Source organism: Balaenoptera ricei, chromosome 5 (assembly GCF_028023285.1).
Source record: "Balaenoptera ricei isolate mBalRic1 chromosome 5, mBalRic1.hap2, whole genome shotgun sequence".
In the NCBI taxonomy this organism is placed as follows: domain Eukaryota; kingdom Metazoa; phylum Chordata; class Mammalia; order Artiodactyla; family Balaenopteridae; genus Balaenoptera; species Balaenoptera ricei.
The window spans coordinates 71,022,485-71,035,301 of record NC_082643.1 but is presented as its reverse complement, the minus strand read 5'-3'; positions in this window follow the sequence as shown (position 1 = coordinate 71,035,301).

Below are 12,817 nucleotides of genomic sequence, written 5' to 3'. Positions count from 1 at the left end.
AGAGAATGTCTTTATTGTCACTCTTAGTTCTCAGGAAAACCAGAGACTGATTTGTAAACAAAACATCTAGATCAACATAACTCTTTATCGGTGATAATTGAGGTCGTTTCCCACGCTGTTTCCTGAAGAAAGCATTCTTTATATTACCAAACAGTGTAAGTAGGTGGTTAACGCCTGTATATGATCCCCAGAGCATGTAGTAAAGAGTACTTGCATTGGTTTTCAGCAGAGTGTTGTTAGAGACAGTGTCAGAGAGACTGTAAGAGAGCTTCAGCTACATGGATGAAAAGGTGTAAAACTGAACTCAGGATGTGGTAGGCTAAAAAAAAATTTAATATGTACTATTTCTTATGTGAAACGGACAATAGCTTTAATAGAAAACAGAATACAAAGTTAGGCTTATGTAACTCGAGCTTTCAGGTTGATCCTCTTCAAAAGAAGGAATGTGATGGTGGACCTAAAAAGATTTCTCCCTCTTCCTCCAAGAAGAAGATTCAAACAATACTATTACTGCCTTCTTTATTTTAATAAAACTGAGATACAGAAAAAGGCATTTATGACTTCTTAAAGACAAGGACTCCCTTCTTACCAAATATCCACACGGTTTCTATAAAATTTGTATGTTTAGGTGAGCAATGTCAGGTTGACATAATTTTGCTTCCTTGAGAAAAGAAAATGCCTTTTTTTTAAAACTTGGAAATAGATTCCACGTTGTGCCTAAGAAGACACACATCATCAACATGGAAAGTTTGTAAATAATGTGGTGTTTTGTATTTGGAGCTTCTCCCACTCTTTTTTGTACATCTCTGGCTCCCTTTTGTAACTTTCTTCCTACCTATAGACAGGCACATCCTAGGTGAATAGTAATTGTCTGTTGAATGAATGAGTGATGACAACAGTGATGTTAATAATGCAGACCTTATCAGTCTTGTACAGAGAGTCTATTGCTACATGAAGATTACTTCATTGTGGTGGTATGATATGTCTGCCTCTCCTTCCATGATGTACTGAAAGTAGTTGCTTCCTTGGAACTAAATCGAGGAAGGAAAGAGTTTTAAATATGGGACACAAAAATCAAAAATTATACTCCTGGGAATTGTTGCTAGGTAAATCATTCAAAAGAAAGAAATAGCATCATATACAAAGTATGTGTATAAGATCATGACTCATAATAATAAAATAATTAAATGTCCAATGCTAGAGAAATGTTTAAGCAAAATATATCAATGGTATGGAATATCAGGCTGTCATTAAAAATAGTATCTATGTTAATAAATAGAATTGTGGAGGAAAACTTATGAACATTAAATGAAAAAAAGTAGAACACAGTGCTTTACATATTCTACGATTACAACTAAATACAAATTATGTGGGAAGAAAATTGATGGGTTGAAAATAAGAATTATGAACAGTTATTCAGGGGGTTCCTATGTGCCAGACTGTTTTAAGTGCATTGGATTAATTCACCTAATTCTCACAACAACTGCGTGAGGTACAATAGCTTTAATAGAAAACTGCGTGCAGTTCTTCTTCTCATTTTACAGATGAGAGAACTGAGGCAGAGGTCTAAGTAACTTACCCAAAGTCACACAGCCAGGATGTGAATATAAAGTAGTATGGCTCTAGAGTTTGCAGCCTTAGCCATGCAAAGCTGCCAGGGAAAATAACGTTTGAATCGTGGATCATTTTTTTTTTTAAACTTCCTTGTATAATGTTTTAATGTTAATTTAACAGTGAGTAAAAACATATTAAATTACAGAGTCAGAAAAAAAGGCACAGAAGTAAAACTAGATTATACTTAGAAGAGACAGATAAAAAGGTAAGATGAAGAAAATACTGAGTGAAACCATCTGGGTTTGGCCAGTTTATGTTTTGGATCAGAATCCAAATAGTGTTTCAAATGGGTCCAACATATCAACATATTTATAGTTTATGAGGATTGAGATAAAATGAGCTATGTCACATAGAATGTTATATTCAGTATTATTAGTATGACTGAAAGTATATTCTGGCCTGGTGCCTTTTACTTACTGTTTCTTCTACCTAGAATGATCTATCCCTAGAACTTTTTGAAGCTGCCTCCTTCTCAACGGTGGCAGTTATGAAAATGTGACCATCACTGCATTAGCAGGAAGCTGAGAAAACATTGGTGAACAATCCCAACAAAACTCCCTGTTAGGGCTTCCCTGGTGGCACAGTGGTTGAGAATCTGCCTGCTAATGCAGGGGACACGGGTTCGAGCCCTGGTCTGGGAAGATCCCACATGCCGCGGAGCAGCTAGGCCCGTGAGCCACAACTACTGAGCCTGCGCGTCTGGAGCCTGTGCTCCACAACAAGAGAGGCTGTGATAGTGAGAGGCCCGCGCACCACGATGAAGAGTGGCCCCCGCTTGCCGCAACTAGAGAAAGCCCTCGCACAGAAACGAAGACCCAACACAGCCAAAAATAAATTAATTAATTAATTTAAAAAAAAAAAAAAGCTCCCTGTTATGGTGGAACTTACGTTCTGGTGGAAAAGTCAGTCATTTAAAAATGGATTGAGTAAAGTATAAAAACATTTTAAACAAGAGATTTTCATCGTAAGTCACTATTTAGGACAATTTTAAATGGGGGTGATTAAGATATGGAAAGGGAGCTAAATTTTCTGTGCTTCTCTCAAACTGGTAAAATGATGACATCAGTAGAAATTATGTAGACGTAATGTAAAACCTAGAGCAACCACTTAAAAAAACTATAAAAAAAGATACACACAAAAACACCCTATATAAACTGAAATAGAATTCTAAAAAGTATCCCTCAACTCTTCATGGAGCATGTACCAAGATAATCATATACTAGGCCATAAAACAAACCAGAACAAATTTAAAATAATTGAAATCATACAGTGTATGTTCTCAGATCACAATCAAATCAAACCAGAAATCAGTAAGAAAGATTTCCAGCAAAAGTCCCAAACCCCTGGAAAATAAACAACTTACTTGTAAATAATCCATAGATCAAAGAGGAAGTCGTAAGGGAACACAAAAAATATTCTGAATGGAATAAAAACAAAAATACAACATATCAAAATTTGTGCACACAGCCAAATAGTGTTGAGAGAAAATTTTATAGCAGTAAATGCACACATTGGAAAATAGGAAAAGTCTCAAATCAAAAATCTAAGCTCCCACTGCCAAGAACCTAGAAAAAGAAGAAGAGCAATATAAATCCAAACAGAAGGAAGGAAATAATAAAGATAAAAGCAGAAATCAATGTAATTCAAAACAGAAAAACAATGGAGAAAATCAATGAAAGATCTGGTTCTTTGAAAAGATCAGTAAAATTGTCAAACACCTAGCAAGCCTGTCAAAGAAAAAAGAGAGAAAACCCAAGTTACCAGTATCAGGAATGAACAGGGGACTGTAATTAAAGACCATTCAGACATCAAAAAGGTAATAAAGGAATACTACAAACAACTCTGCACACAAAAACTTGACAATTCAGATGAGATAGACCAATTCCTTAAAAAGTACTCATTGGGAATTCCCTGGCAGTCCAGTGGTTAGGACTCGGTGCTTTCCCTGCTGGGGCCCAGGTTCCATTCCTGGTTGGGGAACTAAGATCCCATGAGCCAAAAAAAAAAAAAAAAAAAAGCAAAAAGAATTTAGTAATACATAAAAAGAATTATACACTATGATCAAGTGAAGTTTATTCCAGGAATGCAAGACTGGTTTGATATTTTAAAAAAGAAAAACAAGACCTTTTGCACTGTGGAAAATATTTTGCAGTTCCTCAAAAGTTAAACATAGAATTACTGTATGACCCAGCAATTCCACTTCTAGGTATATACCCAAAAGAACTGAGAACAGGTACTAAAACAAATACTTGTCCACAAATGTTCATAGCACCATTATTTGAATAGCTATAAAGTGGAAACCACCCAAATGTCCTTTAGCTGATGAATGGATAAACAAAATGTATTATATCCATACAAGGGAATACTATACTGTTAAAAGGAATGAATTACTGATACATGCTACAACATGGATGAATCTTGAAAACATTACACTAAGTGAAAGAAGCCAGACACAAAAGGCTACATGTTGTATTCATTTCATTTATATGAAATGTCCAACATAGGAAAATCCATAGAGATAGAAATGTAGATTACTGGTTGCCAAAGGTTGGAGATGGGGAGGAAATTGAGGACTAACTGCTAATATGTACAGGGTTTCTTTTGGAGGGGATGGAAATGTTGTGGAATTAGGTAGTAATGATGGTTACACAACATAGTGAATATAATTTAAAAAAAATCACTGAAGTATGCACTTTACAATGGAGAATTTTATGTTATATGAATATATATCTCAATTAAATAAAACTTTTTTCTTTCTGAAAGACCCTGTTAAGAGGATGAAAAGACAAGTTACAGACTGGAAATAAATATCTGCAAACTGAATATCTAACAGAGACTAGTATTTACCCTATATAAAGAGCTCTCATAACAGTAAATAAACAATGCAATTAGAAAATGGGCAGGAGAGATAAAAAGACATTTCACCAAAGAGCATATACAGATTGAAAATAAGCTCATGAAAAAATCTTCAAGATTATTAAGTATTTGATAAATGCAAATTTAGATCACAATGAGATATCAGAATGACTAAAATAAAACAGCGACATCAAATGTAGATGAGAATGCGGAGAAATTTGACCACTCTTACATTGCTGGTGGGAATGTAAAATGGTACAGCTACTCAGGAAAATAGTTGCGCACTTGCTTAAAAAAACTAAACATGTAACTATCATATGACCCAGAAATTGCACCTAGGCATTTGTGCCAGAGAAATGAAAACTTAAGTTCACACAAAACTCTGTCCCCAAAGTTTATAGTAGCTTTCTTCATAATATTCAAAACGTGGGAAAACCCATATGTCCTTCAACAGGTGAATAGTTAAACAAACTGTAGTGTATCATACTAAGGAATACTACTCAGCAACAAAAAATAAACTATTGATTCAATGGCTGGACAAATCTCCAGCAAATTATGCTAAGTGAAAAAAAGCCAATAAAAATGGTTACATACCATATGATTCCATTAATATAACATTCTAGAAATAAAATTATAGAAACAGAACAGATTAGTGGTTACTGGGTGTTCATAAGGGAGTGGTGGCAGAACAAAGTGGGTACAGCTGTAAGAGGGCAATGTGAGGGAGCCTTATGGAGATGGAAATGTGTGTCTTGACCGTGTCAATATCAGTATCCTAGCTGTGATACTGTACTATAATTTTGCAAGATGTTACCTTTGGGAGAAACTAGGAAATATGAGAACTCTCTGTATTTTTATCTTCCACTTGCATTTGAATCTATAATTATCTCAAAATTGAAAGTTTAATTAAAATTTTAATTAATAGCTGATAATGACAATAGCCCCCAATTTTTGAATACTTAATGCTAAATATGAAATCTAAGCACATGATTCTTTTAATCCTCCCGACAACCCTATGATACAGGTACAGTCTGAGGATCAGAGAACAGATAAGTAACTTGCCTAAGGTTATGTAGTTAATTGGTAGCACTATGATTCAAATTCAGGAGGCCTGGCTCCAGAGCCTACAATCTTAACTTCAGTGCTGATAACCAGTCAATTCGACATACTCAGGCTTCTCAGCTTTATAAATCTGTATCAACGTCCCTACTCTGCAACAGTTGCCTGAGGATCAGTAGCTGCTGCCCCTCTAGGCAGGGCATTGTTATACATTTGTCAAAGTGACCACTACTCTGTCTTCAGTGGAGTCTATTTTATTATTCCCAGTTCACTTCATCCATTGATGTTACCCACCAGGTCCTGTAGACGTTAAAGTTTTTAGACCCTGGAATACAACATTACCTTGTGCGTCAAGCTGCGCAGCATGGCCAAAAAGAACAAAAAACATAAAACATTACCTTGTGCCTGCAAAATGAAAAAGTCATGGAGAAAAAAATTATTAAGACTACATTGATCGGAGATTGGTTCAAGATGGCGGAGTAGAAGGACGTGCGCTCACTCCCTCTTGCGAGAGCACCAGAATCACGTCTAACTGCTGAACAATCATTGACAGGAAGACACTGGAACTCACCAAAAAAGATACCCCACATCCAAAGACAAAGGAGAAGCCACAGTGAGATGGTAGGAGGGGAGCAATCACAATAAAATCAAATCCTATAACTGCTGGGTGGGTGACTCACAAACTGGATAACACACACCACAGAAGTCCACCCACTGGAGTGAAGGTTCTGAGCCCCACGTCAGGCTTCCCAACCTGGGGGTCTGGCAATGGGAGGAGGAATTCCTAGAGAATCAGACTTTGAAGGCTAGCAGGATTTGATTGCAGGACTTCAACAGGACTGGGAGAAACAGAGACTCCACTTTTGGAGGGCACACACAAAGTAGTGTGTGCATCAGGACCCAGGGGAAGGAGCAGTGACCCCATAGGATACGGAGCCAGACCTACCTGCTAGTGTCAGAGGGTCTCCTGCAGCGGCGGGGGGTGGCTGTGGCTCACCGTGGGGACAAGGACACTGGCAGCAGAAGTTCTGGGAATTACTCCTTGGCGTGAGCCCTCCCAGAGTCTGCCATTAGCCCCACCAAAGAGCCTAGGTAGGCTCCAATGTTTGATCACCTCAGGCCAAACAACCAACAGGGAGGGAACCCAGCCCCACCCATCAACAGACAAGCGGATTAAGGTTTTACTGAGCTCTGCCCACCAGAGCAACACCCAGCTCTACCTACCACCAGTCTCTCCCATCAGGAAGCTTGCACAAGCCTCTTAGATAGCCTCAACCACCAGAGAGCAGACAGCAGAAACAAGAAGAACTACAATCCTGCAGCCTGTGGAACAAAAACCACATTCACAGAAAGATGGACAAGATGAAAAGGCTGAGGGCTATGTACCAGATGAAGGAACAAGATAAAACCCCAGAAAAACAACTAAATGAAGTGGAGATAGGCAATCTTCCAGAAAAAGAATTCAGAATAATGATAGTGAGAATGATCCAGGACCTCGGAAAAAGAATGAAGGCAAAGATCGAGAAGATGCAAGAAATGTTTAACAAAGACCTAGAAGAATTAAAGAACAATCAAACAGGGATGAACAATACAATAACTGAAATGAAAAATACACTAGAAGGAATCAATACCAGAATAACTGAGGCAGAAGAACAGATAAGTGACCTGGAAGACAGAATGGTGGTATTCACTGCCACAGAACAGAATAAAGAAAAAAGAATGAAAAGAAATGAAGACAGCCTAAGAGACCTCTGGGACTGCATTAAACACAACAACATTCACATTATAGGGGTCCCAGAAGGAGAAGAGAGAGAGAAAGCACCCGAGAAAATATTTGAAGAGATTATAGTCGAAAACATCCCTAACATGGGAAAGGAAATAGCCACCCAAGTCCAGGAAGCACAGAGAGTCCCATACAGGATAAACCCAAGGAGAAACATGCTGAGACACATAGTAATCAAATTGGCAAAAATTAAAGATGAAGAAAAATTATTGAAAGCAGCAAGGGAAAAACGACAAATAACACACAAGGGAACTCCCATAACGTTAACAGCTGATTTCTCAGCAGAAACTCTACAAGCCAGAAGGGAGTGGCATGATATATTTAAAGTGATGAAAGGGAAAAACCAACAACCAAGATTACTCCACACAGCAAGGATCTCATTCAGATTTGATGGAGAAATCAAAAGCTTACAGACAAGCAAACGTTAAGAGAATTCAGCACCACCAAACCAGCTCTACAACAAATGCTAAAGGAACTTCTCTAAGTGAGAAACACAAGAGAAGAAAAGTACCTACAAAAACAAACCCATAACAGTTAAGTAAATGGTGATAGGAACATACATATCGATAATTACCTTAAACATGAATGGATTAAATGCTGCAACCAAAAGACACAGGCTCGCTGAATGGATACAAAAACAAGACCCATATATATGCTGTCTACAAGAGACCCACTTCAGACCTAGGGACACATACAGACTAAAAATGAGGGGATGGAAAAAGATATTCCATGCAAATGGAAATCAAAAGAAAGCTGGAATAGCAATCCTCATAACAGATAAAATAGACTTTAAAATAAAGAATGTTACAAGAGACAAGGAAGGACACTACATAATGATCAAGGGATCAATCCAAGAAGAACATATAGCAATTATAAATATATATGCACCCACCATAGGAGCACCTCAGTACATAACACAACTGCTAACAGCTATAAAAGAGGAAATTGACAATAACAATAATAGTGGGGGACTTTAACACCTCACCTACACCAATGGACAGATCATCCAGACAGAAAATTAATAAGGAAACACAAGCTTTAAATGATACAATAGAACAGATAGATTTAATTGATATTTATAAGACATTCCATCTAAAAACAGCAGATTACACTTTCTTCTCAAGTGCAAATGGAACATTCTCCAGGATAGATCACATCTTGGGTCACAAATCAAGCCTCAGAAAATTTAAGAAAATTGAAATCATATCAAGCATCTTTTCTGACCACAATGCTATGAGATTAGAAATCAACTACAGGGGGAAAAAACATAACACAAACACATGGAGGCTAAACAATACGTTACTAAATAACCAAGAGATCACTGAAGAAATCAAAGAGGAAATCAAAAAATACCTAGAGACAAATGACAACGAAAACATGACAATCCAAAACCTATGGGATGCAGCAAAAGCAGTTCTAAGAGGGAAGTTTATAGCTATACAAGCCTACCTCAAGAAACAAGAAAAATCTCAAGTAAACAATCTAACCTTACACCTAAGGGAAGTAGAGAAAGAATAAACAGCACCCAAAGTTAGTAGAAGGAAAGAAATCATAAAGATCAGAGCAGAAATAAATGAAATAGAAACAAAGAAAACAATAGCAAAGATCAATACAACTAAAACCTGGTTCTTTGAGAAGATAAACAAAATTGATAAACCTTTAGCCAGACTCATCAAGAAAAAGAGGGAGAGGACTCAAATCAATAAAATTAGAAATGAAAAAGGAGAAGTTACAATGGACACTGCAGAAATACAAAGCATCCTAAGAGACTACTACCAGCAACTCTATGCCTATAAAGTGGACAACCTGGAAGAAATGGACAAATTCTTAGAAAGGTGTAACCTTCCAAGACTGAACCAGGAAGAAACAGAACTATGAACAGACCAATCACAAGTAATGAAATTGAAACTGTGATTAAAAATCTTCCAACAAACAAAAGTCCAGGACCAGATGGCTTCACAGGTGAATTCTATCAAACATTTAGAGAAGAGCTAACACCCATACTTCTCAAACTCTTCCAAAAAATTGCAGAGGAAGGAACACTCCCAAACTCATTCTATGAGGCAACCGTCACCCTGATACCCAAACCAGACAAAGACACTACAAAAAAAGAAAATTACAGACCAGTATCACTGATGAATATGGATGCAAAAATCCTCAACAAAATACTAGAAATAGAATCCAACAACACATTAAAAAGATCATACACCATGATCAAGTGGGTTTGTCCCAGGGATGCAAGGATTCTTCAATATATGCAAATCAATCCATGTGATACACCATATTAACAAATTGAAGAATAAAAACCATATGATCATCTCAAGAGATGCAGAAAAAGCTTTTAACAAAATTCTTCACCCATTTATGATAAAAACTCTCCAGAAAGTGGGCATAGAGGGAACCTACCTCAACATAATAAAGGCTATATAGGACAAACCCACAGCAAACATCATTCTCAATGGTGAAAACTAAAGTAATTCCTCTAAAATCAGGAATAAGACAAGGATGTCCACTCTCTCCACTATTATTCAATATAGTTTTAGCCACAGCAATCAGAGAAGAAAAAGAAATAAAAGGAAACCAAATCAGAAAAGAAGAAGTAAAGCTGTCACTGTTCGCAGATGACATGATACTATACATAGAGAATCCTAAAGATGCTGCCAGAAAACTACTAGAGCTAATCAATGAATTTGGTAAAGTTTCAGGATACAAAATTAATGCACAGAAATCTCTTGCATTCCTATACACTAATGATGAAAAATCTGAAAGAGAAATTAAGGAAACGCTCCCATTTACCATTGCAACAAAAAGAATAAAATACCTAGGAATAAACCTACCTAAGGAGACAAAAGACATGTATGCAGAAAACTATAAGACACTGATGAAAGAAATTAAAGATGATACCAACAGATGGAGAGATATACCATGTTCTTGGATTGGAAGAATCAACATTGTGAAAATGACTATACTACCCAAAGCAATCTACAGATTCAATGCAATCCCTATCAAATTACCAATGGCATGTTTTACAGAACTAGAGCAAAAAATCTTAAAATTTGTATGGAGACACAAAAGACCCTGAATAGCCAAAGCAGTCTTGAGGGAAAAAAACGGAGCTGGAGGAATCAGACTCCCTGACTTCAGACTACACTACAAAGCTACAGTAATCAAGACGATATTGTACTGGCACAAAAACAGACATATAGATCAATAGAACAGGATAGAAAGCCCAAAGGTTAACCCACGCACCTATGGTCAACTAATCTATGACAAAGGAGGCAAGGATATACGGTGGAGAAAAGACAGTCTCTTCAATAAGTGGTGCTGGGAAAACTGGACAGCTACGTGTAAAAGAATGAAATTAGAACACTCCCTAACACCATAAACGAAAATAAACTCAAAATGGATTAGAGACCTAAGTGTAAGACTAGACCCTAAAAAATCTTAGAGGAAAACATAGGAAGAGCACTCTTTGACATAAATCACAGCAAGATCTTTTTTAATCCACCTCCTAGAGTAATGGAAATAAAAACAAAAATAAACAGATGGGACCTAATGAAACTTAAAAGGTTTTGCAAAGCAAAGGAAACTACAAACAAGACGAAAAGACAACCCTCAGAATGGGAGAAAATATTTGCAAACGAATCAACAAAGGATTAATCTCCAAAATATATAAACAGCTCATGCAGCTCAATATGAAAAAAACAAAAAACCCAATCAAAAAATGGGCAGAAGACCTAAATAGACATTTTTCCAAAGAAGACATACAGATGGCCAAGAAGCACATGAAAAGCTGCTCAACATCACTAATTATTAGAGAAATGCAAATCAAAACTACAATGAGGTATCACCTTGCACCAGTTAGAATGGGCATCATCAGAAAATCTACAAACAACAAATGCTTGTAGAGGGTTTGGAGAAAAGGGAACCCTCTTGCACTGTTGGTGGGAATGTAAATTGATACAGCCACTATGGAGAACAGTATGGAGGTTCCTTAAAAAACTAAAAATCGAATTGCCAAATGACCCAGCAGTCCTACTACTGGGCATGCAGAACTTCCCCAGCCAGGGATTGAGCCTGTGCCCCCTGCAGTGGAAGCACAGAGTCTTTACCACTGGACCATCTGGGAAGTCCCCAGCATGTTGTCTTTAAAAATATAGCCTTGGGACTTCCCTGGTGGTGCAGTGGTTAAGAATCCGCCTGCCAATGCAGGGGACACGGGTTCGAGCCCTGGTCCGGGAAGATCCCACATGCCGTGGAGCAGCTAAGCCCATGCGCCACAACTACTGAGCCTGCACTCTAGAGCCCTCGAGCCACATAGACTGAGCCCACATGCCACAGCTACTAAAGCCCGCGCACCTAGAGCCTGTGCTCCTCAACAGAGAAGCCACTGCAAGGAGAAGCCCGCGCACCTCAACGAAGAGTAGTCCCTGCTCTCCACGACTAGAGAAAGCCCGCGCGCAGCAACGAAGACCCAACGCAGCCAAAAATAAATAAATAAATAAATTTATTTTTTTAAAAAAGAACTTCTTAAAAGAAAGAAAAAAAGAAATATATATATATATAGCCTCACCCAGGAGGAAAGTAAAGATTGGCTGTGTTTCCAGTCCATTGAAAAGGATTAACCTGGCTGGTTTTAGATGGAGAGATAAGGTCTAGTTTTTGACTTGAGAAGGGAAAAGGTGAGAGCAGAAGCCTCTGAAATCCCAACTTGGTATTCTTTCTTCCTCACCTCTGAATTCATCCAAGTCTGAATTTCCAGTAACTTTGCACTAATGAATTTGTTCTCTACTCTGGTGGTCCAGTTAACTCCTCCAAGGGCAACTGTTGTGGACTGAATTTTACCAACCCCCCACCCATCCCAATCCTTGCCAAATTCATAGTTTTAAGCCCTAATCCCCAATGTGATTGTGTTTGGAGTTAGGGCCTTTCAGGAGGTAATTAAAGTTAAATGAGGTCATAAGGGTTGGCCCTAATCCAATAGGACTGGTGTCCATATAAGAAGAGGAAGAGACACCAGGAGTACCTGTGCAGAGAGAAAAGGCCAGGTGAGAACACAGCAAGAAGGTAGCCTTGTGCAAGCCAAGGAGACGGACCTCAGCAGAAACCAGACCTGCCCACACCTTGATCTTAGACTTCCAGCCTCCAAAACTCTGAGAAAATAAATTTCTGTTGTTTAAGCCACCCAGTCTGGGATTTTTTTATGGCAGTTGAGGCAAACTAATACAGCAGTCCTCGACAATTGGGGTACAATATCTGATGTACATATGAATTTTTCCACCTCCAGTCCTTTGAGCAGACAATTCTGGAAGGCACTTAGCATGCTGCTCAGAAGGTTTTAGCCAAATCAAAGCCCTGTTGCCCAAAGCATTGACCTCCAAAACACACCTCATATTGGCTTTTCCTCCTTCTCTGCTTCAATCTCCCCACTATATTACTCTTGTTTTCTGCGGTCACTCCATACTGCCTACATAGAAGTGCTTATCACAGCTCTGCTTTTGGGGG